The 26,429-nt window shown below is 42.4% G+C and overlaps 1 protein-coding gene across 5 annotated transcripts in view; it reads right to left on the bottom strand.

The window, feature by feature from the left end:
* tfeb (transcription factor EB) overlaps positions 1–26,429 on the bottom strand; it is a 158,407-nt gene that overhangs the window by 87,330 nt on the left and 44,648 nt on the right. For 3 of the 5 annotated variants that reach the window (XM_059950356.1, XM_059950350.1, XM_059950351.1), the window contains exon 2: positions 7,131–7,216. The exons of 1 other annotated variant lie outside the window; for it this stretch is intronic. The gene's annotated coding sequence lies outside the window, so the exon portion shown is untranslated. Of the gene's footprint in view, positions 1–7,130; positions 7,217–7,951; positions 7,970–26,429 lie in introns of those variants that run through there. One more of the 5 variants, XM_059950352.1, reaches the window with a different exon arrangement.

The following is a 26,429-nucleotide window of genomic DNA, read 5'->3' as shown; positions in this document are numbered from 1 at the left end:
GGGGGCGGGAGGCTGGAGTTCGGGCCCAGAGGCTGTCTAATGAGGCAATGAAGCCCTCAAAACTAATTCAGCAGCTTGAGTCCAAGCACCCTGCGCTTAAAGACGAACCTGTTGACTTTTTTGAGCGGAAAAAACATGAGCAAGCGGGACAGAAGCAAGTGCTGATAGCCACGTAAACTAAATTGTGGAATAGACTGGACATAAGGAACCCCCTTCGAGTATCGCTTTATTCCGGTCATGTTTAACATCCCCCCCCCCCCCCCCCCCGCCACCCCATCGGCCGGTCCACAAGAATATTGTCAATATTAAACCGGTCCACGGTGCAAAAAAAGGTTGGTGACCCCTGTTTTAAACTTGACCAATAGATCATCCTCTGCGTCATTTTGCTGATTATGAAACCATCTTCCTCTTTCGGATGCTGAGAATCCTGGAGATGCACATCCAAAGTTCTATTTCCATGGGGTTAATGTTGTAACCTTGGGGATTTGCTACATCATCACCATTTTGGTTTAATGTGCTGAATCAGGACATGAGAGCAAACAGCATGCCCAGACACAGGCCTACCTTTGAGGAGCATACCTTATTATATGGCTGTTCTGAGCTCTGACGTCTATTCATCTCTTAAGCTCATCATCACAAGTGGGTCATAGAGTTATGGAGCCAGACAGCACTGATATAATCGTTCCAGCCTAACCAGCTCACCATCTTGGAAATTCCTGCCCGATAGCACTTTGCTTCACCACCACTTTCTCCCCAGTGACAAAAATAAAGACAGGCCATAGGCGTGCTTCATACATCTCCAAGGAGTACTGGGAGTCCACTAAAGGAATAATTTGTACAATTAGAGTACCCCAGAAACTAACAAGCTCCACTACCTCTGCATTGAGCTGACTGATCTTCATTCCCCCCATGCCAGTGAGCGAAGGAAGAGGCAAAAAAAATCTGCTCTCGTTTACTACAATTTCTTTTTTAATCAAGGCAAGGTGCCTACAGGCACTTGTGAGTTTCAGTCACTGTTCTGTTATTGGTAATGCAACAGTCATCTTCCCTATGCATGCCATCACAAACAGCATTGTGATGACAGCCAGATAGTCCCTATATTTGTGATGTTGAAGCAGGGATAAATAACAGCCGAGATGATGTTTATAAAGGCTCTTCTTAAAATAGTGGCATGGGATGACTCACATCCACCAAAGAAAGCAGCCCGTGTTAAAAGTGATATGCAAAAGGCAGGCTGTCCAACACGATTGTTTTGCAGTCAGCTTCAAAGTTTGTTCTCTAAGTTTGTGGACTCTGAAACAGATCCAGCCCACAATCTTCCAACTCAGAGGGGAGAGTGCTCACATCTATGGCCCAGCTGACACTTTCCTAACATGAAGGATTGTATACCCTGCGACTTGCTTCTCTTTTTTGCTATGAGAGTGGGGAAATTCTTCCAAATGTCTTGTCTCAACCAGTATTCTGCACCCATTTGTCTCAAGATTGTTCTTAGTGGAGCCTTATTCTAGGGAAATACACTCCTTGAGGTCTTGGAAGGTGCAAGCTAGATGCAGATTCTGACTTCTCATTTAGTTCAGGTTGACAAGCTATGCAAGTTAGGCGATGCTCGGCTTAAAATCCATTTTGTGGTAAAGAACGCAAGGAATCCAGCTTCACGGCCCAGGGAAACGTGGGCAAGAAGAAAACATAACAAGCTTTCACTACAATGGGCGAGGGAAGATTGAGTGGGCTTACATACTTCAATTTTAAGCAAAATATCTCAAGCCTCTGCATAGCAGCACTGGCAATAGCTGAATGGGTTAAGAATAAGAAATCGGAGCTTCAAGATAAAGGGGCACACATTAATAAATATATTAATGTTTTCAAGATAAATCAACAGGTTTAAATTGATATTGATACCCTGTTAGACATTCAGCGTTCCCAATCAGTACTAAATACAAATTACTTTCTGGTCCATTGGGTTCAAGCAACAGTTCCTCTTTTCAAAATTGGTGGAGCTTATATTTTTAGCTCACAACAGACAGGAGAGGAAGTTGTGTTGCAGTGATAACCAGCGTGGGTGAGTTGGGTAGATGCCTAGTGGGAGAAATAAATAGTCTAAAACTAATGTTGTGGCAGGTGCACCTGAACAAGAAAATAATGTACATTCTGAGGGAAACCGGTCTGCTTCACCCCACAGAGAAAACAATGCCAAAACGATAAGACTTCGGAGATGGATGTTGGAGAATGACTGATCCACACAAGAGTGTCCCTATTATATCCTCACAAGCAGTCCTGGTCCATGCAGTAAGAGGGAACCTTCACGGACAAAAGATTTGATCCCATTTGCTAACATTTCCAGGTTTCTCAATCATGATCCCCACCAGATGTTGGGACCCTAATTCTGATTTATTTTCACTAGAGGAAAAAAGCATAACAACAGTTCTAGTTTTCTGAAATTCTGCTCAAAATGTAAGGGGAAGCTTAAGTTTGGAGTGTACCACTCCAATCTGTAATGGGTACCACAGTGGCACAGCAGATACTGCTGGTCCCTCACAGCTCCAGGGACCAGGGCTTGATCCTGGTTTCTAGTCCCACATGTGTAGGGTTTCCATTGTACTCTCCATTCATGGCATGTATGACACAGGCAAGGTTAGCATTTGTTTCCCATTCCTAATATCCCTTAAAGGATATGCTGGAATTGTTTTCCCTGGAGCATACGAGGCTGAGAGGTGACCTTATTACTGTACCCTCAGTGGCCTCTGGTACAATTGGTGCCAAATGAGATGGCCACTGAGTGTATTTCTGTACGTTCATGGTTTTCTGCCGCTGTAGCCCATCCACTTCAAGGTTTGACATGTCGTACATTCAGAAACAGTCTCCTGCACACTACTGTTGCAATGTGTGGTTACTTGAGTTACTGTCACCTTCCTGTCAGCTTGAACCTGTCTGGCCATTCTTCTCTGACCTCTCTCATTAACAGGGTATTTTCGCCAAGAGAATTGCACTCACTGGATTTGGTCTTTGTTTTTCATACAACTCTAGAGGCTGTTGTGTGTAAAAATCCCAGGAGATCAGTGGTTTCTGAGATACCCAAACCACCCCGCTTGGCACCACCAACCATTCCACGGTCACACTCAGACCACATTTCTTCCCTACTCTGTTGCTTGATTGGAACAATAACTAAACCTCAAGTTCAAGTACAAGTTTAATTGTCATTCAACCATACGTGAATACAGCCTAATGAAACAGTGCTACTCCAGGGCTAAAGTGCAAAGTACAGTACCAACAGACATACACAGCACAAGGCACACACAGCACATATAAGATAGAAAGCCCATGTAAGGGAGCAGTAAAGTACAGTCACACAGAAGAATCGAGTTCAAGTCCCTGAGTGCATGAATGTGGCAGCAGTCTGCAGCCTCCAACACAGCTTGTCTTCTGCCAAGTGAAGAGTGGGGGGCAGCACCCAGTCTCACACAGACGCCATGCCACACTGCCTCTGACACACCGGTACAGTGCCTGACAATGAGGCCTCCCCGGGTAGCTGCAGACAGGTGACGCCACGACTCGATGCCTAGTTCTCACAATACTGAGGCCACACAGCTCCCCTGCTATCTGCACCCACCCTTCACCAATAAATCGGCCTCGCAGCAGTCCACGTTAACAATGTCCAGCAGGGTGTTACAAACACAAGGAAAGTAGCTGAGACAATCACTCATTGTTAGTCTCCACCCTTCACGGACCAACTCCCGACACCTCTCCAGCAACACAGTCCACACCAAGTCCAGTTCCTTCAGTTTCTCCACAGACAAGCAAATCATTAATGGAGCAGACCTGCAGCCCTTTTAAGTTCTTAATGTCCAGCATGGTCTTGCAATAGTAAAAAAATACGTTTATAAAAACAATTACACCTTTGTTGGCCCCATAGAGGCCGCTACGTACAAGCACACCATCTTACCAGATGGAGAGCCATATCTGCATGCTTCAACAGATTAAGTTGCTGCCACATGTTCAGCTGATGAGATATGTGCAAGTAGGTGTACAAGTGTACCTAATAAAGTGGCCACCAAGTGTATATTATACATCCCATAAAAACATGAGAGGTATATAAAATCATGAGGGACACAAATAAGATCACAATCTTTTCTCCAGGATAGGTTAGTTTAAAAGTAGAGGGCACTAACTTAAGGTGAGAGCAGAAAAGTTTGAAGAGGAGCTGAGAACAGCTTTTCCCACACAGACGGTGATGGGTGTATGGAACCAGTAGCCAGGTACAGGGTACCATTACAATACATGAAAGACATCTAAACAGATAGATAGGAAAGTTCTAGAGGTATAAGGGCCAAATGCAGATAAATGGGACTAGCTCGGGCAGACATGGATGAGCTGGGATGAAGAGCCTGTTTCTATGTCGAATAACTATGTCTCTAAATAATGGTATAGCTTCTTAAATTGGCATGAGTTTGTGCTTGTTAAATAACATTAAACTGCAGCTAATGCTGGGAGTCTGAATTAAACTAAATGCTCCAATTACTCATTGGACCATGCAGCATCAGTGAAGAAAGTATGTTTCAGGCCAATGAGACTAAAGAGAGTCTGCAGATGATGGAAATCTGGAGCAACACGCACAAAATGCTGGGGAAACTCAGCACGTCTGGATTCATTTAAGGAGGGAAATGAACAGTCAACTTTTCAGGCTGAGATTTTTCCTGCTGTGTTCTCTTTTTGTCTGCTGTTTCAGACCTGAGAAGGATCCTAAACACCAGGTGGACTGACAAAGTAACCAACCAGACACTGTGGGAAAACACCAACCAGGAATTCACGGAGATACAAATCCGCAAACAGGAATGGAGGAGAATTGATCACAGCTTGAGGAAGCCAACCAACAACATCACAAGACAGGTATTAACATGGAATGCCCAAGGAAAGAGGAAAAATGGATGGCCAAAGAATACATTGAGGAGAGATATTGAGGCTAAATTTAGACAATGGGGACACTCCTGGTCCACCTTGAGAAACTGGCTGAGAACAGAGGATGATGGAGCTGGGAGGTCATCAATGGCCTATGTCCTACTGGGAGCTAAGGGCCCAAAAAGAAGCTTTCCTAATAAAGATCTTTCAGCAGAATTAATCAGTTCTCATGAAGTCATTTGTTTTCGACTCCTTTACATGTGCCCCCAGAAAAGCTGAGTATTTCCAGCATTTTCTGCTTTTATTGTGGAATGTTTAATCCTATCCTAATTGGACCACCACAAAAAAAAAGAGTGCTGCACTCTGATCTGAGATCTGCATGCCGTATCTGTAATGACCCTATCTTTTTCCATTCACTTTGACAACCAAGGACTTAGTGGTCAATTAATTACATAAACTAACTTCTGCAACCAGATCTCCAATCAAGAACAACCATCTGACTGAAACATTACTCCAAGATTGAAATGTTTAAGCTCAACCAGTATTCGCACTCTGAAACTCTCAAGTGCGACTCAGTGTGGATTGACAGCACGTTATGGACAGTGAAAAATGAGCTTTGTGTCTTCTCAGAACTCTAACAGCTGCATAAGTTTACATGAAAAATGACTCACCAAGCACAAGAGATTCTGCAGATGCTAGAAAACCAGATAACACGCACCAAATGCTGGAGGAACTCGGCAGGTTCATCGAGGGACAGGAATAAACTGTCAACATTTCGAGCTAAGATGCTTCATCAGGACATCAGGAAAAATAACTCTAGGCTGTAGTTTCACCTTAAATGCTTCCTGGCGCAAGGGTTTGCACCAAATTTTGGACTGCCCACAGCATATTCAGCCAAAAGCATCAACTAATTTCATTGCACCAGCCCTCACAACACCATTGCTATAAAGTGCACCTTTCCTACTTGGTAAATTTACCTTTGATTCCCCTGACTGCAAGGTTTACGGCAACACAGTTTGACAGGCAGAAGAAAGATTTGCATGTATAACTGCAGGACATCCCAAAACACTGTGCAATTAATGTTTTTCTTTTGAAATTCTGGCATATAACCATTGGTTGGATGTAAGAATGCACAGAGGCCAATTTGTTCATTGCAAATTCTCCCAAACAATGAGCAATACACACAAAATGCCAGAGGAGCTCGGCATCTATAGAGAGGAATAAATAGACGATGTTTCAGACAGCAATCCCTCATCAAGATTCTGGATTTGATCTGGATTTCCAGCATCTCCTGAATCTCTTGTGTTTGCAAGGCAACAGTCATAAGGCCATGTCATGCTGGGATCTAATCCCTAAACTTTGACAACTGGCATGGTGCTTTCACCATGGGGATTCAACATACTGGTAGCATGTAAGTGCAAATTGCCATTCTCAATTTGCTGCTGTTTGCAACTCAGCCAAGTCAGCGATCCGGCTGTTCAACTGTTCCACTGACTAACAAATTCCTTCATCCAATGTCCATTTAACCAGAGTTACTGGATGAACGGTTGTAAGTACCCTGCCTCATTCTGCCCTCTTCCCCTGTGTTTGTAGGTTGCGGATTAAAGCCCCACTTCAGTAACACAAGCATCAAATCCAGGCCAAAATTCTGGTGCTCTTGGGAGGAACTGCCTCATTGCAGAAGTTGCCAACTGTTAGCTAAGATGTTTACTGTGTCCCCGTGCGTCAAGTGGAAGAAAAGTTTTCCCAGCGCTACTTTGCAATAAAGCACTGAGGTTCGCTCCAGTGCCCAAGTCCATATTTAATCCTCAAAAGACATCACCAAAACTGACCATCTGGTTGTTGTTGAGTTTGTGGGAGCTTACTCTATGCAAACCAACAGTATACTTCCTGCTTTACAACAGTGATTACATTACCAAAATTAAAGACAAAAACTGCAAATGCTGGCAAGCTGAAATCAAAAAACGAACACGCTGTGTTCTGATGAAGGCTCTCCAACCTCAAACATTAATTCTGTTTCTCTTTCCACAGATTCCGCCTGACCTATTGAGTGTTTCCAGCATTTTGTGTTCCTATAACCATTCAAAAATATTGCCTGTAAGGCACTTCAGGGTATTGCGAGACTCTGAAAGCTACTATACAAATCAGGCTTGTTCTTTCCCAATGAGAAGATGGCTTTTTTTTCCCCTTTCTGCTGACAGATAAAGAAAAGCAGTTAAAAGACTTGAAACAATTACCGGTTTTATGCTGCCAACCTGCTCCTTTCAGCGCTTCACCCTGGTCCGTCCTTTATAGAGATCAGGCTGGCTGAGATCTCCAGAGGCTGTAAAAGAAAAATTAGCGGGGATAACTCAACAGAGCTCAGAAAGAAGAAGTCCACTGTCTCCCCTGTGTGTCTTTTCCACAAACTGCGTGTGGCTGACAGTCGGCAGGGGCACTGCAAGTTGTGATATTGCTCAGTACCTTCCCACTTCTTGAAAATGCCTCAACAAGAACAGGCAATGCTCTGACACACAATAAAGGAAGCCCGGGGATCCGAGATATTGCAGTTAACTCATTGAGTGCCGGGCAGCCTTCAAACAAGCCAAACAGATCCTGTCACTACTTGGTTAGCTCAGTGCAGAGTTTGTTTGGGTGAAGCGTTTGGCCTGCCCCACGAGGCAAGAAGGTGGGGTCACCATAAGCCGCAATCTTGCACTTTCTGCTTATCAAGCTACACGATGACTGTTTGAAAGTGTTGGGGGCAAGGGAGGGGAATAAAATTTAGATAATAATGCCAGATCAGAGTTATTATGGAACAGCCACAATGCATCACAGGATTCATGTAGGCTTTATTAAGGATCTATTTATAAACTGAACTGTATTTACTATGCATACTAGCTTCGGCCTTCATGTTCAAACCTGTCAGCACTGAGATGGTGCAACTGAATAATAAAGAAAACAGACATTGTTTAGCAGGCTCAATTTTAATAATTTATTTTATTTATTCACCACTCTCAGTAAATTAATGAATGGGCAAGTTTTGGCCCAAGTTCAAAACTCAAAGGAAATACTTCACCTGCAAGTCTGCCGGGGTCATCTACTGTATCCGGTGCTCACAATGTGGCCTCCTTTAAATCAGAGAGACTCAATGTAAATGAGAGGACCACTTCGTCAAGCACCTGCACTCCAAAAAGCAGAATGTCTCGGTGGCCACCCATTTTAATTCTACTTCCCACTCCCATGTTGGTCCATGGCCTCCTCTGCTGTTACAATGAGGCCAGTATCAGGATGGAGGAACTACACCTCATACTTTGGTCATAAGCCTCCAAACTTGACAGCATGAACATCAGTTTCTCTACCCACCCTTTTCCTTTTTTTCCATTCTCTTTCAGGCTCCCCTGTTACCCTTTTCTTCTGGTGCCCCTTCTCCTTCCGTTTCTCCCGTGATCCACTCTCCTTTCCTATCAGATTCCTTCTTCTTCAGCACTTTATCTCTTCAACCTATCACCCAGCTTCTCATTTCAGTTCCCTCACACCTCTACTCCTTTTCCTCCCACTCCTTCTTAATCCGCCTTCTTCTTCCTTCCTTTCCAGTCTCAATGAAGGGTCTCGGCCCCAAACTTCAAATGTTTTTTCCCTCCACATAGACGCTGCCTGACTTACTGAGTTCCTCCAGCTTTTTGAGTGTGCCGCTATGAATTTCCAGCATCTGCAGAACCACTTGTACTTATCAATCCCTGTTTAAATCCCACTTTATCTGAAGTTTGTGCTATTGTTCTCACGTCAAGAGAAAAGATGGGCAGGTGTCCAGGTTGTAATCATTTACATGAGAAGATGACCACCTCAGTTTAACAGCTTCTCTATGTAGTGTAGACCTGATGCTGCTACTAAATCTGTACAAAAGACCATCACTGTTAGTGCAGTGCTCCTTTGGTCTGAGACTCCTGAAGGGCAGCATTCTTGATATTATCTCCTCAAGAGTGTAGCAGTCCCATGGTATTGTCTATCCAAATGGGAAGGACTTCATCAGTACTTCATACTGGGGAATAAGAGCCCACATTTCACTTTCAAGTCTTTATTGCTAGCTCTAAATGATTTAGATGTGAGAAACCCATCAACCTGCGCCAAGCTGTGTCCTAACATTTGCCCTATACTCAAAAATTCCTGATGAGCTTGGAAATGGATCCAAAAATAAAAGAAATAATTAATTTTTAAAAAATCAAAGTTATCTTAAATATAAGTATAGAATTCGAATCTCCCTGAGTTCAGAGTGCAACCAGAGGTGAGGAATGTCTCAGAGCTTTCCAGTATTCTGTTTGGAGGTTTTATTTCCCGTGTACAAAAACGCAGTATCTGCTGATGACCAAGAAATTTTCACATTTCATAATCCCACAGAATGAGTCAGTGCTGATCTGACCTTCACCCAAGATCTTGTGTTTATATTCAGCCAAGGATGTAAGTTACTCAAGCAGAGATAAGAAAACAACAAAGCAAGAAGTGTGTGAAAATAAGTAATTACCAAAAAAAGGAAGACAACTGCCTCCTCAATCTATTATATCAAGGCAATGTACGCAACACTTCTTTTTCTCACTCACACTGCTGATCCCATAATGTGTTTAATGTATGAAATACATTCATTGCAATCTTGAAAATACACAATAACCCAAGCATCCACAATCCTCTAGGGTTAAGATATCCAAAAATTCATTACATGATCAATAAAATTGATCATGTAATCAATTGAGGTTCGTTTCCCCGAATCTCAATCTTAAACGGCCAATTTCTTATCCTGCTATAACCTCCAGATCCAGAAGTCAATTAAATTCAAACCATAACCAAACTCGCTCATTTTTGAACAAGTTTTTCCGCATCACATACTCCCCAACAGCTATCTGACCACCGGGAGTTTGGGAATCTGAACACCAATCCCTTTTTTTTAAAATATCTCCATCCTTCGTATTCAAAGCAAGGTAGCAGTTCCAGATTACAGCCATATACTGTATATCAATTACCTGACTGAAGGAACCCCAATACTTCTAATGAAGGGCTTTCAACCTCTCTGCTCTAGAGCATAAAACTGGCCTTTTGGATCACCGTGGCTGTGCCAACCAAAAGGCACTGATCTACGCTACTCCTATTTCCCAGCACAGAAGGCTATGGGCTGAATGGTACAGCATTTCATCTGTTCATCCAAATAATTATTAAATGTATTAGAGCAGTGGTTCCTAAAAGATGTTTGGGTTACCGCCCTTCGGCTCCCAGATCACATTCCCAATGCTCCCCACCTCCCTTTCTGGCCATTACATAAAGACAATAAAGAATTTTCATTTACAGTGCTTGGTGAAAGGAAATAGGAACTGCAAATTCAAAGCAGTGATAAATAACATTGGACGACAAAAATTTTGCTTCCTGAATACCATCACTGCTTTCTTGTGTGTATCTTATGTATTTTAGGCTGTTGCTCATGAAAAATCACCATGAAACTTCCCTGTCGCACACCATTATTTTGAAATCGCCTACATGTGTTATTTGAATTCATAGTCAATTAAAATGTTGCTGCAATGTAAGCTGAGGAATTTTCCATCTTGTCCAGGCATGCCTGGGCATGCTTAGGCAGGGTAAATGCTGCATGGCAGGAAAGGTTTTAAATTGGCTATAAATTTCCGTGAATGATTTTGGTATCTGAGACGGATGTTCCCCAGAATAACTGATGCCAAGATTAAGGAAGGCATTTTTGTTGGCCCACAAATCAAATAGGTCATCAATGACAGGTAATTTGAAGAACTTCTAATGGGACCGGATAAAATCACATGGAAGGCTTCTTAGGATATTGTTGAAAATTTTCTTGGCAGCTACAGAGCACCAAACTACGTGCAGCTGGTTGACAACATGCTTCAACCATTCAAAACCATGAAGTGCAACATGTCACTCAAGAGCCACCTTCTGCATTCCCATTTAGACATCTTCCCTGTAAATCTTGGTGCTGTCATTGACGAGCTTGGTGAAAGGTTTCAGCAGGACATTGTGCTCATGGAAAAACAGTATCAGGGCAATTGGAATCCATCAATGCTGGCTGATTCTTGCTGGGCACTTAAGCAAGAAGCCTCAGACACTGAGTACAAATGAAAATCACCAACAAAACACTTTTAGCTTAGTTGAACTATTACAAAGTGTCAGCACTGTTATGGAATTAATTGAATAAAAGTTAATGTTTTGTTTCTCCAAATTCCTACGTGTTACAAGTAGTCTGAAATTATATTTGTGTTCAGCTTCAGGCCGTCTACCATAACCACAAAAGGTTTCTGAGGAAGCAACACTTTCGACAAAATTTGTTGTCCACTGTAATTACAAAACATATTCAACTCTATTTAAAGCTACAAATAGAAGTATTTCTTTAATCACAGTAAAAACAATTTTCATCAACAATTTTAGAGCGTATATTAATAGTCCAGTTATTCACTACTTCATTGCTTTTTAACCTTTCACTCAGATGGGTGGGCTGGGTGCCATGATATCAGCTTCTCACATCAGGCTGACTGTCACTCAGGTGGTGGCTCAGATCCCCACGTTCAGTGATTTGCAGTCTGTTTCATTGCTTTAAAAGAAGTTGGGTGACTGCACTGAAACTACGCTTCACTAAATATGATGTTACAAAGGCAATAAAGAACATCTTGACCTTTTTCCATGGTGAAGAACAGCATCCAGAGACTTCTTGCTGCAACCAGAAGTCTTGATATGATTTTTTTGAATTTTGGCTTCAGCTCAAACCGTTTTGTAGCCAGATCAGTTCTTTCACCACCCTTCCTGTTAATTCCTCATTACATTTGTACAGGGATGGATTTATTACCCAATCTGGGTTTGGGATCCAGGGAAAATCCTGAAATCTCTCTGACATGTCTTTTTGCAGCTCACCAAGTGGGCATAGCATACTTAAAGCTCATCATCCGGTATTCTCTTTCGACTCAGAGAGGCTCATAAATTGGAAAAGACCATGAGGGCCAAGGTCGCACTTAAATAGGGCTAACTTGGATAGAAAGGTGGAGACAACTGATTTCACCTCATTTCCTTGCAATTGAAGACTGATTTCATTAAACTTTTCAAATAACTCAGACAAATAAGCAAAGACATGCCTAATATTCTTGAATTGATTACTGAATGAAGCATTTGCGTCTTCAAAGAATTTTATCAGAGTTTCAAAAAGTGCATAGAAGTCTCTCAGTCAGTTTCCTTTTGGGAGCCGTCTGCCTTCTGAGGCAAGTGTTCAAACTGTTCACAAAACAGTCAAGAATTGAGAGCATGGGCTTGATTTTATTTATCTCTGTGAAAACAGTATTTAATGATTTGTGCAGCTGATCACATAGATTTTTTGTGACAAGAGGTGGTGAATTATACAATGAATGGCAAATATTTTAGGTACAACTCTTTTTTACAAAGTAATAACCTCACAATGATGTCCCATCATTGGCACCCATCTGTTGCAAAAGCAAGAACGTTGTTGAGCAGAATGTCCTTCTCTTTAAAAAATTGTCCAACAACCTGAAATATTGACTCCCTCTTCATATCGATTTCTTGGTTCCTTGCAAATAACAACACTTGAACAATGCTTTCATCTAACAAAGTGAATATAACCAAGAAGCAAAGATTCATTGCCTGGCAATGTTGACTCGTCCAACTACAGAGGAATTTCTGTTGTCCTAAATATGTCGTACAATGCGTCTTCAATATTCTCAGACGTTTCATCTAGCTGTCTGAATGGAGCTGTCGCTGAGCAGAATCACTTTAATTATTTGGTCATTCAATTTTTATGGAAAACCATACTCAGAACCTCCATTAATGCTGGCAGAATCAGTTCTTCTTCGATTCCATGGGGCTTTCCAGATTTAGCAATGAGCAGCGAAATGTTGTATGAAGCAAGCAAACCATCACTGCTTTCTTGTGAAGTTCTGGCATACATGTTTTGAAGTGTTTTCCATTTCTGAAAGTGACTGAATATACCCCAAGTTGTCTGCCTTGTCAGAATGTATTCTCTTCAAATGTTCAAGGAGTCCGGATGATGTCATTGTCTCAGTTGAAAGAACTTTTTCATGCAACAGACACAAAGGCTGCTGTTGGTTGCTTGGTGTTGGTATAAGTCCATATTTCAGTTACTCCACACTCGACTGTCTGCACTTCTTTCACATATAGTTTGCATTTGCCATTTTCATTACGGATGAACGGCCACAGTCAGTCACCTATTGCTTAAGTCCAACCTCAAGCACTGCGGTCAATAAAGGGGAATGTGATGATGTCATCATAGCTCAGGGGAAACCTGACTCTCTGCCTGAAGGGACATAAAGTGGGGCAACAATATCTCAGTTGGGCCTTTGGTGAGAGAAATGCACTCAAGACTATTCGAAAGGGCAGATTCTGAACTTTACCCCATTGACTGCCACACTCTCAATCACAGGAAACGTGAAACTGCATGATAATAGTGTGGGTATCATACTAGCTACCACAGTACTGCAGTAGTGAACGGCAGTAATGCACTGGGCAGGCCCAGAAGTAACACAATTTCTTCAGTCCCGATTTCTCATGATATACCAAATATGAAAGTGTCACATTTCTTTACAACAACATGCTTTCAGCAAAGTCTAAGCAAATGGTGCGTTTGCAAGAGATGAGGTGATTACATGATCGTTACAATCAATTACGAAGCACTGATGATCAAATGCTTATAACAAGTAATCTATTTCTTAAACTAAGTCTGTAATCCTTCAGCTGCTCCCCTTCCCACCAGGTACACGCCGACTACCAACTTTATCTTTATCGACCCCTTAGAAACACCCACCACTCCCCAGGAGGGGGCGATATCACCCACTTTGGGATCAAACGTTTTAGAGCATCTGACTCTAGCTAAAACGCTACCTCTGTTTCTCTTTCCAAGAAGTCACTTGATCTGCTGACTATTACAGTAAGCTTCTGTTTTTATTTCAGATTTTCAGCATCGGGAACTTTTTTGATTTTGACTTAAAAGTTCCTAGGTCCGCTGACAAAGACGGAACTGTGAATTGCGAAAATGAAGAAGATAGCCAGGAAGTTTCAAAGTGATTTAGGGAGGTTGGATGAGTGAGCAGGTGCAAAATAACACTGAGATATGTGAAGTTCTGCATGACAGTGGGAAAAGTAGAAAGGTGAAGTATTGTTTTAATGATGATAGATTGGGAAATGTTGGTGTCCAGAAGCGGGTGAGGACATAGTTGTCAATGAATATCAGTCACTACAAACAAACATACAGGTTAAGAAGCAAATGACATATTGGCCTTCAATGGAAAGCAGCAAGGAATTTTGCAACACCTGTACAGGTTTTTGGATAAACCACACCTGGATTGTTGTCTGCCGTTTTCGTCTCATTACCTAAGAAAGGATACACAGTGGATTCAGTCAATTAGGTCATCAGTTAATCAGGTAGCCACTTCTTTGGGACAACTCTGAAAGAACAAAAACTAATCGAGAAGTTAGCCCGGATTCCCTTTGTTTAGTTGAGACACTATGCTGCTTAACTGGGACAGGGGACTTAGCTGAACAATTTCCAACTAGCTTCAGTGTATGCACTTGTGAAGCTGTTAGAATCTACACCATGCATACAGCAAACAGTTTTTAAAATAGCGTCAGTTGTTGCACTGGATTTAAATAATAATCCAGTGCACTAGAAGTGTGTCTAAAAGTATAATAAAAAAAAAGAGAAGAATACTGAGTGGAAACATAAACACCAAACACAGACAGCAATAAATGAACTGATGAAGGAACTCAGCTGGTTGGGCAGCTTCTGCAGAGGGAAGTGGTCCATTGAGGTGAAGAGACACGACCCAAAATGTCGACAGTGCACTTCCCTCCACAGATGCTGCCTGACCCGTTGCGTTCTTTCAGCACTCTGCTTTGTGCTCCAGGTTCGGCCATCTGCAGTAGCTCATATCACGGTACAAGGCAAACGGAAGGGTAAGTTAGCAAGGAAGATAGAAGAAGAAAGTCAGACAAAGGTGGGGATAAGAAGTGGTGGTAGGGATAAAAGAAAGAAACAAGAATGAAAGACGCAAGAACAAATAGAAATGGGAAAGTGGGAAAGGCACATGCAGATAAGAAGAAAAAGATAAATGAATACAATAAAGTTAAGTTGTTGGAAGACTGTTTAATAACGAGCTTCCAGTAAAAGTGGTCGAGGCAGGTTCGATATTGTCTTTAAAATAAAAGTTGGATAGGTATATGGACAGGAAAGGAATGGAGGGTTATGGGCTGAGTGCAGGTCGGTGGGACTAGGTGAGAGTAAGCATTTGGCACGGACTAGAAGGGCCGAAGTGGCCTGTTTCCGTGCTGTAATTGTTACATGGTTATTGGATCATGCCTGACTGTGATGTCTCATACGGTTGAATTGCCTATCTCAGCAGGCACAGAAAGGATGGGAAGGAACAGAAAGGAAATCAAACGTGAAAAGCAGTAACCATTGCAAGGCTTCTCACTGGTTTATTAGGCCTGGAAGCTGGAAAATATTACCCACTACTTTTGACACACTGTATCATCCAGTGCTCGTTTGATTTCTTTTTCCCACAAGTACTGGAAAGACTCCAAGATAATTTAAAAGTTATCCAAAAGTGAGGGGCTGCGAGTGAATAGAATAGCGGGAAGTTAGTGGGAGTGTCAGGCTGACGCACTTTAACTGGAAATGCTTTCACACAAAGCAACAGTCATAGCAGCCAGCATCTGAATGACACCCTTTGCTTCTCTCTGAAGGCTTCCTTGATGAGTCCACATCTGCAGCTATTTGTGCAACGCAGTGAGGACAATGGAGCAAATCCGTTCCAGCCGTCCGCTCACGGTGGTGCGCAACACTGTGCTCCACCCTCACAAAGAGTGGCAGGAGATGGCGCAGAGTAAGGCACCATTGCCACCTGCTTAGGTACGCACAGCAGCTATCCACCTGGCCCAAAGTCAGAGGAGGCGATAGAACAAAAACGGTGCAGACACGGCTCTGAGGGACGACGTACTCTTATGAAGGAATATCCACCATTCACTTCCATTATAGTGGTGAGGGGCGCGTGGAGAAAGAATTAAAAGTTCCAAACGCTGTGTTCTTCCTCGGGGACAGCTCCAGTGGGACCATTCCAGAGGATGCACCCCTCCCTGAGAAGACAATTCCACAGGGTGCACTCCTCCCCAGGGGCTGGTTCCAGTGGGTGTGCCTCTACAGACAAACAGTTCCGGAGGATGCCTCTCTCCTGGGGAGACAGTTCCAGAAGGGTACCTCTCTCCAGAAGGACAATTCCAGAAGGTGCAACTCTCCTGGAGGTGCTCTACCTTAACCAAATGGTTAAGCATTTGGTTAACCAAATGGTTAACCTTAACCTGCAGGCAAGTTTTTCCAGCAGGCAACTTTGTAATAATAAATAGTTTTGGCCATATTTATTCCTGGAACACATAATCTCAGTTGGAGGAACAGAAAGCAAAAGAATTAATCCAAAATATTATTATTCTATGCATTAACCTCATAACCAAGAGCCTGAATGTGTGACCATTCATCAGATGTTAAAACAGCCAATCAACATCTAAAGGCCAAGAGTTTGTGCATTGTGCCCAATCTGGGAACCTGTTGCGAAATGCACTCAAAATTGCACTAGATTGCAAAATTTCTATTTTGTTCTCAGTTCTGTTCTAATTTTCATAAAATGCCAAATGCAAATCGGTTATGAACCACTGCAGTCAGTCTGTGCTTTCAAATTCGATCATTTAAATAAAGGCAGAAACTTTTGTGTTGAAATGTCTCATTGAGTGATAATAACTTCTAACTAAAGATGTCTTTAGTGCAGTGGTGTAGTGGCATTAGCACCGGACACTGAGGTGAATGGTCCTGAGTTCAAATCCAGCTGGCTCCTTACACATTTTCAATCCATTTTGGGTTGAGCGTCAAGCTTGCAACCCAGCCTCATTAAAAAAAAGTCAAATGCTATGGAAATGGCAAAAATGTCATCCGATGCTCCAGAAGGCATACAAGCGAAGAACAACAAAATTATCTTTAAGAAACATGCATAACCATTTATTAACTATAATGATACATTATTAAAATATAGAAAAGTCAAAGCTTCCAAATTGTGTTCATTTGCATATTTAAAGCTTTAAACAAATCTCCACCACTGTCACTTACAAGTGGGTGTTTCAGTAAATGCTATGATTTTTGAATCAGTAGCAGAGACTAAAACCAAAACTATTTAAAATATTTATCATTAAAATACTGATGTAAATTTTGCGAATTTTCTACAAATCATAGGCTTTTGGAATTCCCCAGTTTTTGGCAATCGCTTGACCAATTTCTGTCAAGTTATGCTGATAAATATAAAACACTGCACTTTGGTGGAAATTCCATCGAATGTAAAATAAACAACAGCCAATTATGAGGAAAGCACTTTTTCATAAATGAAACACAGCAGATATTTACGGATAATGTTTAAATTTAAGTGCACGTTCAGATGGCTGTCACACATTAGGCCGGCCCACCTGAAACCAAAACACCAGTCGGTTGATCTGCGGCTCACCCTCAGGATAACACAACTCTTTCTTAACTTTACCCTGCATTTAGAAACTGAGTATTGATAACATTTGGTGAACTTGCAACCTTGGTTAGAAGTTTATATTAGAATATAGATTAATTTTAATGTTTTATGATATGTTCTGCAACGTATCTGTGGTGAACTACATATACCTGTCTGGACAACCCCCCCCCCCCGGCTGACTGCTCCTGTGGCTCCTCCCACAGACCCCGGTATTAAGGCGACTGAGGCCTGGGCCCTGCCCTCAGTCTCCAGGATGTAGCATGGTGGTCAATTGCTGCTTGTTCTTTCTTCCAACCAATAAAAGCCGATATCTCGCCTCACGTCTCAGAGAGTTATTGATGGTGCATCAATTTCAAAGACTTCTTACCGTTTGTACACATACGTACACTCAGATGTAATACCCTGTCCCTGCACAACATCCATTAAGTCTTTCCTGCTCTCCTCGTTCTGTTGATTATTATTTAGTCTGTTCTCATGGTCCCATTTATTTCAGTTCGATTATTGCCATTTGCGCAGGTGACCATTGCTAATTGTTGATTGCTCTGTGGTTGTTTGCACTATTGTCTTGTAGATGGTTGGTCACTATTGGGTTGTCTGTTATGGTATTGTCCTGTGCTTGGCAACAGACCACAATCGATTCTGGCATGTTTCACACACTGGCAATAAAGTGATTCCGATTCTGATCTTCCTGAAGCTACCACCAGGCAGAACTTGCAGGAGCCTGAAGTCCCATACCACCAACTTCAAATACAGCTACTAATTCAAACACAATTTATACAACAGAGGTCTTTTGTTCTCATAAGACATTGCAGCAGAATTAGGCCATTTGGCCCATCAAGTTTCCACAGGCACTTAATCAGGTTGATTTAGTTTCCCTCTCAATCCCATTCTCCTGCCTTCTCCCCATAACCTTTGACACCTTTAATAATCAAGAACCTATTAACCTCCATATATCACGGAAACAAGCTCTTCAGCGCACCATGTTTATGCTGGCTATCAAGTACCTACTAATACTAATCTCACTCTCCAGCACTTGTTCCATGGACTACCAAGTCCTGTCAATTCAAGTGTTCAGCCAGGCCTTTTATTTTTAAAATGTGGCAACTGCTTATTTCCACCACCTTTCAAGCAGCACCTTACAGATTTAAATTACAAGCTGTGCCTGCTTTTTTTGTCAGCCACATGGAACAGCCCATGTTCCAAGCCTACTCCGACACCACTCCCAGACCGTAATTGTGCTGTTTCCTGCACCCATGTAAACTTGTCAACTTCACCAACTTTGCCTCCAACTTCCACCCTGCCCTCAAATTTACTTGGTCCACTTCCGACACCTCCCTCCCCTTTCTCGATCTCTCTGTCTCTATCTCTGGAGGCAATCTATCCAGCGATGTTTTATACACATGGCACCAGATATTAACTAGGTGAAAAATCCCTCTTCAGAGTATCACTTTGAACCCTCTATTCTCAAGATATATTTGCCATGAAGAGGCATTCAAATTGCTAGGTTTAGATAAATATTCCGAGCAAAAGAATATTAACAGGAGCCCGCAAACACTAGGAAATCTGCAGATGCTGGAAATTCAAGCAACACACACAAAATGCTGATGGAACACAGCAGGCCAGGCAGCATCTATAGGGAGAAGCACAGTTGATGTTTTGGGCCGAGACTATTCCTCAGGACTAACTGAAAGGAAAAAATAGTAAGAGATTTGAAAGTGGGAGGGGGAGGGGGAGATCCAAAATGATAGGGGAAGACAGGAGGGGGAAAAATGAAGCCAAGAGCTGGAAAGTTGATTGGCAAAAGGGATACACAGCCAGAGAACGGAAAGGATCATGGGATGGTTGCAAAAGGGATACACAGCTGGAGAAGGGAAAGGATCATGGGACAGATCTCTTACTATCTTTTCTTTCAGTTAGTCCTGACAAAGGGTCTCGGCCCGAAACGTCGACATTGCTTCTTCCTATAGATGCTGCCTGGCCTGCTGCATTCCACCAGCATTTTGTGCGTGTTGCTTAATACCAGCCCGCCTGTGTCTATTATTACTCAACCATGTGACATCCTTTTCTTGAATTCTTTGGAAATATCTTTACCCTCCAATAGTTCAACTCCCATTGTACATCACAAAACTTATCCAGATAGCAGCTGGGCTATTAATTACAGAACATAAACACTTCCTTGTCTCCTCTAATGACAGTCAACATTTCCCTGATCTCTGCATGAAGTTCCAAGGGTCCTATAATGCAAGAGTATCTCCCCCCTCTTCTGCACTAAAGATCAAAATCTAATCAACAGTCATTCACTCAACTCATTCTTTTGATTACTGCTCACACAATGCCTCTCCCATTATGCACTTACTACACTCGTGTTCTGAAGAGGTCATGGTGTCTAATTAGTTGATTTGAGATTATGTGTGGAACAAGAGTCATAATTAGCCAAAGTATTAGACTAAGAATCAGCAGAGGGGAATGCTGAAAATAAAAATTTCATGTGCTGTAAATCATAAATGCAAGAGATTCTGCAGATGTTGGAAATCTTGAGCAACACCCAAGAGCCGGCGGAACTCAGCAAGCCAGACAGTATGTATGGAGGCAAAAAGTTGTCAACCTTTTAGACTAAGACCCTTCATCAGGACTGGAATCTCTCTAGTTTCCAGTTCTGGTGAAGGGTCTCGGCCCAATCATTGTCCATTTATTCCCCTCCACAGATGCCGCTTGACTTGCTGAGTTCCTTAAGTAGTCTGTGTTGCATTTAATGTGGTCAGGAGGCGCTCAGAGTGGCTTCCTTTTGATGCACCGTACAGTCTGAAAAAACTCAGACTCATAACAAGGTCTGCCATTATCCCAAGACGTATTCACCCATCACCCCTATATTTATTTGTTCACCCTTGCACATAGTCCAGCAGAGACTCAACTGAAAACTATCCCTGAGCTAAAACTACCTCACACATCCCTACATCTGAATTCTATTCCAGTCACGCAACTGTGTCAAGTCATCTATTTTTGCCTCTTTCCAATTGTCTTTTCTTCAGCTGTTAGGTTCTCAGAACCTTGAGATCCCTTCCGCAAACTTCTCTGAAATTTTTCTACACCATTATAATGAAAGCAAAATACCACAGCCAAAGAACATCTGAATTAAAAACAACATTTGTGGGAGAAACACTGGACAGCCAATTTTTTTGAATGTGTTGCTTGCTGAGAAGCTTTTTGTGGTTATGATAGACAGCTTGAAGCTGAACACAAATATGATTTCAGACTACTTGTATCAAGTAAGAATTTGGCGAAACAGGAAATTAACCCTTATTGTATATAATGCTTTTAATTGCCTAACAGTGCTGATGATTTGCAATAGTTCAACTATGCTAAAAATATTGCTGATGATTTTCATTTGTACTCAGTGTCTGAGGATTCTCGCTTAAATGTCCAACAATCGTCAGCCAGTATTGATGGATTCCAGTTGTCCTGATACCATTTCTCCAAGACAGCAGTGTCCTGTTCAAAATGTGTATTAACATTAGTGTCATTTTCCATTCCTGGCTCAAACATCATGGCATCTTTGTCTACCTCCGTTATACTCCATGTCAATGGTGGCTTTGTCATGTGACACACACACCTCAGGGCTGAAGGGAGATTACTGCATTCAATTAATTTCTTGTTTTTAGCAGAGAAACCAGACACACAAACAGAAGTAGCAACCTGTCTCATAATCCTGCTCTCACAATATCATTGGGACAGCGAATGGCATTGACTCTCACTAACAAGGCATTTTCACCCACAGTACTGCCAGTCGCTGGTCGGTAATTGTTTTTCATACCATTTGCTGTAAACTCTAAAGACAGTTGTGCATGAAAATCCCAGGAAGTCGGTAGTTATTGAGATATTCAAACCACCCTGTCTGGCACCAACAATCACAGTCATTTAGGTCAAATTTCTTCCCCCATTCTGATGTCTGATCTGAAAAACAGCTGGACCTCTTGACCACGTCATATTGCTTTTATGCATTGAGATGCTGATTGGCTGATTAGATATTTGCACAGATAGGCAGGTGTACCTAAAAGAGTGGCCAGTGAGTGTATAAGTAAAAGTATTTCTCTCTCCACTTTCTCCTATTGTGCTTCGCCCACCAGCAAGTTGCCAGAGTTAGTCACTCAGTGGGATCATTAGCTAAGGTTTCCAATTAATGCTCATCAGTAGCAAAACTCTCAAGCCCAGGTCAGTGGGAGAAGATGAAGAGATCAAAAACAAATGTTACAGCTGATCCCAGCCATCAGATATTGAAACTCGTTTAGTGAATCCAGAAAAACTAACTGTGTTATTTGGAAAAGAGAATTTCAGAAAATCCATTTAGGGCAGGGGTTCCCAATGTTATTTATGCCATGGACAAATACCCCTAAGCAAGGGGTTTGTGGACCCCAGGGTAGGAACCCCTGATTTAGAGAATATTCGATGGATGTGAAGGATAAAGAAGTTAGGATTAAGAATACAGTGAGAAGGAAGGTTGAGGTAGGTTGCAATTAATATATTTTTTAAAAATACCATAGGAATAGATTTGATGGAATTAACAAATTTTTCTTGTTCCTAAATATTCTGTTGCTCTGATCTAGTTCTGTGTGTCGAATCACTGTCACAGGATGCTCCTTCACAATAGCCAGCCATTTCACTCTGTTGAAACGACTTCTCTGTTCCATATTTTCTCTCCTTCTTTATCTGTCTGGTTGCATTTACAGCATGCTGGTTTTGAAAATCCTAACACGCAGCAACTTCCTGGAAATCTGCGGCGGCTGTGCCAAACTGGAACAATCAAGTCCCACAGGCACAGCTTGTTGAGGACTAGTTCTAGAATACAAAAGGTGGAACTCTGTATCAAGGCAGTAAACACATTTCAGTGAAGTATTTTTTAAACATTGCAAAAGCACATTAGGATAGCTTTCTTCGGAGTATTATCCAACAAAACAAGGTCAAAGCTTATAACCTCACAGAATAGGTGAAAGCTTTAAAAAGCAAATATTAAATATATTCATCAGTGTCAAAAACAAGTGCTGAGATGAGGCTGACTGGTGCAGTCCCAGATCCAGCTCTGAGAACTCCATTGGGAAATAGCCTCCTACATGTTTACCTATTCCTCTCGCTTCTTAATTAATACTTCATCAACCCAGAAACACAAATCCACACATGTCACTAGAACAGAGAACAGCACTGCACCGTACAGGCTCTCTGACGCCACAATCACTATAACTCTTCTCTGCTACACACTCCGTCGCTTCCCAATTTTCCTACATCCTTATCTCCAGCGCATTTTCAATCTGAGTCTCAGCCTGGAAGAGGTCTCGACTGTGTGGAAAACATCATGTGTGGTTCTAATACCCAAGAAGTTCTAATATCCAGTGGCCCTGATTTCACACATCATGAAGACGCTGGAGAGGCTGGACCTGGCTCATCTCCAACCCCTGGTCAGATCAGCTCTCAATCCAGTGCAGTTTGCCTACCAGGAGCACACTGGAGTTGACGATGCTGTTATCTACCCACTGAACAGAGCCTACTCCCATCTGGATAAGTACTGTGAGGATCATGTTTTTTGATTTTTCAAGTGCCTTCAATACCTTACAGCCCTCATTGATTGGGGGGTGGGGGGGGGGTAGCTCCATTCAATGCAGGTTGGCACTTTCATCACATCCTAGATAATGGACTCACTGACTGGCAGACCACAGTATGTGCAGCTTCAGAACTGTGTGTCAGACGTGGCTATAAGCCACATTGGGGCCCCACAGGGGACTGTATGGCTTCCTGCCTGTTTACTCTGTATACCTGGGACTTTAGCCGTAACATTGAGTCACGAATCACTTGCGGCTCAACATCAGTACGACAGAGGAGGTGGTGATGGACTTTAGGAAGACTAAGCCTGCTTGTTCCCTGTTACTATTGATGGTGAGGATGTGGATGTGGTGAGGACCCACGAGTACCAGGGGGTGCACCTGGATGACAGACTTGGTGCACCTGGAGCACCAACACAGAGGCTGTGTACAAAAAGGCCAGAGTCGCCTCTACTTCCTGAGGAGACTGATGTCCTTTGGTGTATGCAGGCCTCTCCTTCACAAGTTCAACTAGTCTTTAGTTGCCAGTACAATCTTCTATGTGGTGGTGTGCTGGGGCAATGGCATCAACATGGGTGATGCCAACAGGCTCACTAAACTAACTAGAAGGGCTGGCTCTGTTATAGGAGTCAAATTGGACACACTGGAGGCTGTGGTATAACAAAGGACAGTACAGCAAATCCTGGCAATTCTGGACAATGTTTCTCACCCTCTGCAAGCCACCTTACTGAACAGAAGAACAATTTTAGTAACAGACTAAGACAAATGAACTGCTCCAAAGAGCACTATATGAGGTCATTCCTACCCTCGGCCATTGAGCTCTATAATGATTCAAACCTATAGCTGGGGAAGTTTTGACCCCCTCCTGTTAGACTGCTTGAGGTAACTTTTTTTTAAAAAAATTTCTTACTTCTCTTCTAATATTTGTACATTTGTGTTCTTATAATGCTACTGTAACGCTGTAATTTCCTTTGGGATCAATAAAGTATCTATCTAAGAGACACTTAAATGTCCGTAATGAAACTGCCTCTACCAAAATGCTCAGTAGTGCATTGCAAGCACCTAACACTCTCTCAGTTAAAAACCTACCTCTGACATTTCCTCCACTCATCAATCAATTTACTTTCTATTCTCAAATTGCAAATCACTGACCAGCAGAACTCAAGATTGACACCAGTATAATTTACTGAGGACAAGGTGCAAGGAATTGCACCTTGACTGTCATTTGTACTTCAAAGCACATTTATTATCAATTGTATATATAAATTATACACCTTGAGATTTGTCTGCTTACAGGCAGCCACAAAGCAAGAAACTCGAACAACCTAATTTTTTAAAAAAACAAAAAACCAAAAACCACTTCACAGAGAAAGAGAGAAAGAAAAAAAAAACACACATCACGCAAACAATGGAAGCAAGCCAAACAACATTCCAAACCAGGCTGAGTCCCAGATCCGCTCCCGGAGCAGCCTGAGTAGACCCAAGCCTCAGTCCCAGTTCATCACACCAGCGGGGCAATAACACACAGCAGCTGGATCAGTTCACAGCCCGTCTCTCTCTCTAATATACTTCCATATCACCCGTAGCTCCTTGATTAAGTCTCTTGCTTTTGACTCAGAAGGTTGTGAGTTTATACCCCACACTAGAGGGGTAACTAAATTATAATTTTAAACTTACACAGTGCCATAGTAACGGCAGTGTAGTTGCAATGCAAGCAACATTATTTTATATCCCTTCTTTGAAAAGGAGCTTTATCCATAGGAGAGTTTTTTATTCATTCCCCCATTGTCATTCCAGGCTGTCACTCTCCATGTCATTTGTGGTAGGTTTGACTGAAGTTCAAACAGGATAAAAGACAATGCAGGATAGAAGACTGACTAAAGGCAGGAGGGGTAGAGTGTGAGTAAAGAGAGCCTTTCCTGGTTGGCTGCCGGTGGCAAGTGGTATTCTGCAGGGATCAGTAATGGGACCACTTCTATTCACATTATGTCCCAATGATTTGAATACAGAACTGATGGGTTTGCATATGATACAAAGACAGGTTGTGTTGAGGAAGCAGGGAGTCTGCAAAAGGACTTGGGCAATTTAGGAGAGTGGGCAAAGAAGTGGCAGATGGAGTATAATGTAGGAAAATGCACTTTGGTCAAAGGAATAAAGGCATGGACTATTTCCTAAGCCGGGAGTAAATTCAGAAGTCAGAGGTGCAACGTGACTTGGGAGTCCTTGTGCAAGATTCCCTAAAGGTTAATTTGCAGGCTGAGTGGGGTGGTAAGGAAGGCAAATGCAAAGTTAGCATTCACTTACAAGAGGACGAGAACTTAAGAGCCAGAATGACGTGCTGAGGCTTTATAAAATCAGACCGGACTTGGAGTATTGTGAGCAGTTTTGGGCTCCTTAGCTAAAATAAGATGTGCTGGCATTGTCGAGGGTCCAGAGGAGGTCCACGATAATGATTCTGGGAATAAAAAGGCTATAGTATGAGGCGTGTTTGACGGTTCTGAGCCTGTACTCATTGGAGTTTGGAAAAATGGGGGATCACATTGAAACCTATTGAAACTTGAAAGGCCTAGATAGAGAAGATGTGGAGAAGATGGTTCCTACAGTAGGGGAGTCTAGGATCAGAGGGTACCGCCTCAGAATAGAGGAACATCCCTTTCAAACAGGGGGTGATGAATCTGTAGAATTCATTCCCACAGACGGATTTGGAAGCCAAGAAGTTGGGTATATTTAAATGGAAGGTTGATAGGTTCATGATAAGTAAGCATATCAAAGCTTACGAGGTAAAAGCAGTAGAACGGCGTTGAGAGGAATAATAAATCAGTGATGGTGGAATGGCGGAGCAGAATCAATGGGCCGAGTGGCCTAATTCTGCTCCCTTACCTTATTGTTTCATGGTCTTACGAAATTGGTCTTGCTATCAGAGGAATGCTGTTTTTTTTAGAGAGAGTGGTAGGTGCCTGGAATGCACTGCAGGGGGTGGGAGAGGCTGATATGTTAGGGACGTTTAAGGGATACATGGATAAGCACATGGATGAGGAAAAATTGGAGGGTTTTGGCTGTGTAGGAGAGAAGGGTTAGATTGATTGTCAAGTAACACACACACACACACAGAATGCTGGAAGAACTCAGCAGCTCTGGCAGCATCTATGGAGAGGAATAAAGAGACGATGTTTTGGGCTGCTGTTTTCATCAGGACTGGAATGGAAAGGGGAACCAACCAGAACGAAAAGGTTGGAGAGGAGAAGTAGTCCAAGCTGGAAGGTGATAGGTGAGGCCAGATGAGGAGGAAGGTAGGTAAGTGAGGGTGGGGGGGGATGAAATGAAAAGCTGGGAGGTGATAGGTAGAAAAGGTAAAGGCTGAAGAAGAAGGAATCTGATAGGAGAGGAG

Source organism: Hypanus sabinus, chromosome 25 (genome assembly GCF_030144855.1).
Source record: "Hypanus sabinus isolate sHypSab1 chromosome 25, sHypSab1.hap1, whole genome shotgun sequence".
In the NCBI taxonomy this organism is placed as follows: domain Eukaryota; kingdom Metazoa; phylum Chordata; class Chondrichthyes; order Myliobatiformes; family Dasyatidae; genus Hypanus; species Hypanus sabinus.
Note: the sequence above shows the minus strand (reverse complement) of the source record. Positions and strands in the feature narration are given on the sequence as shown.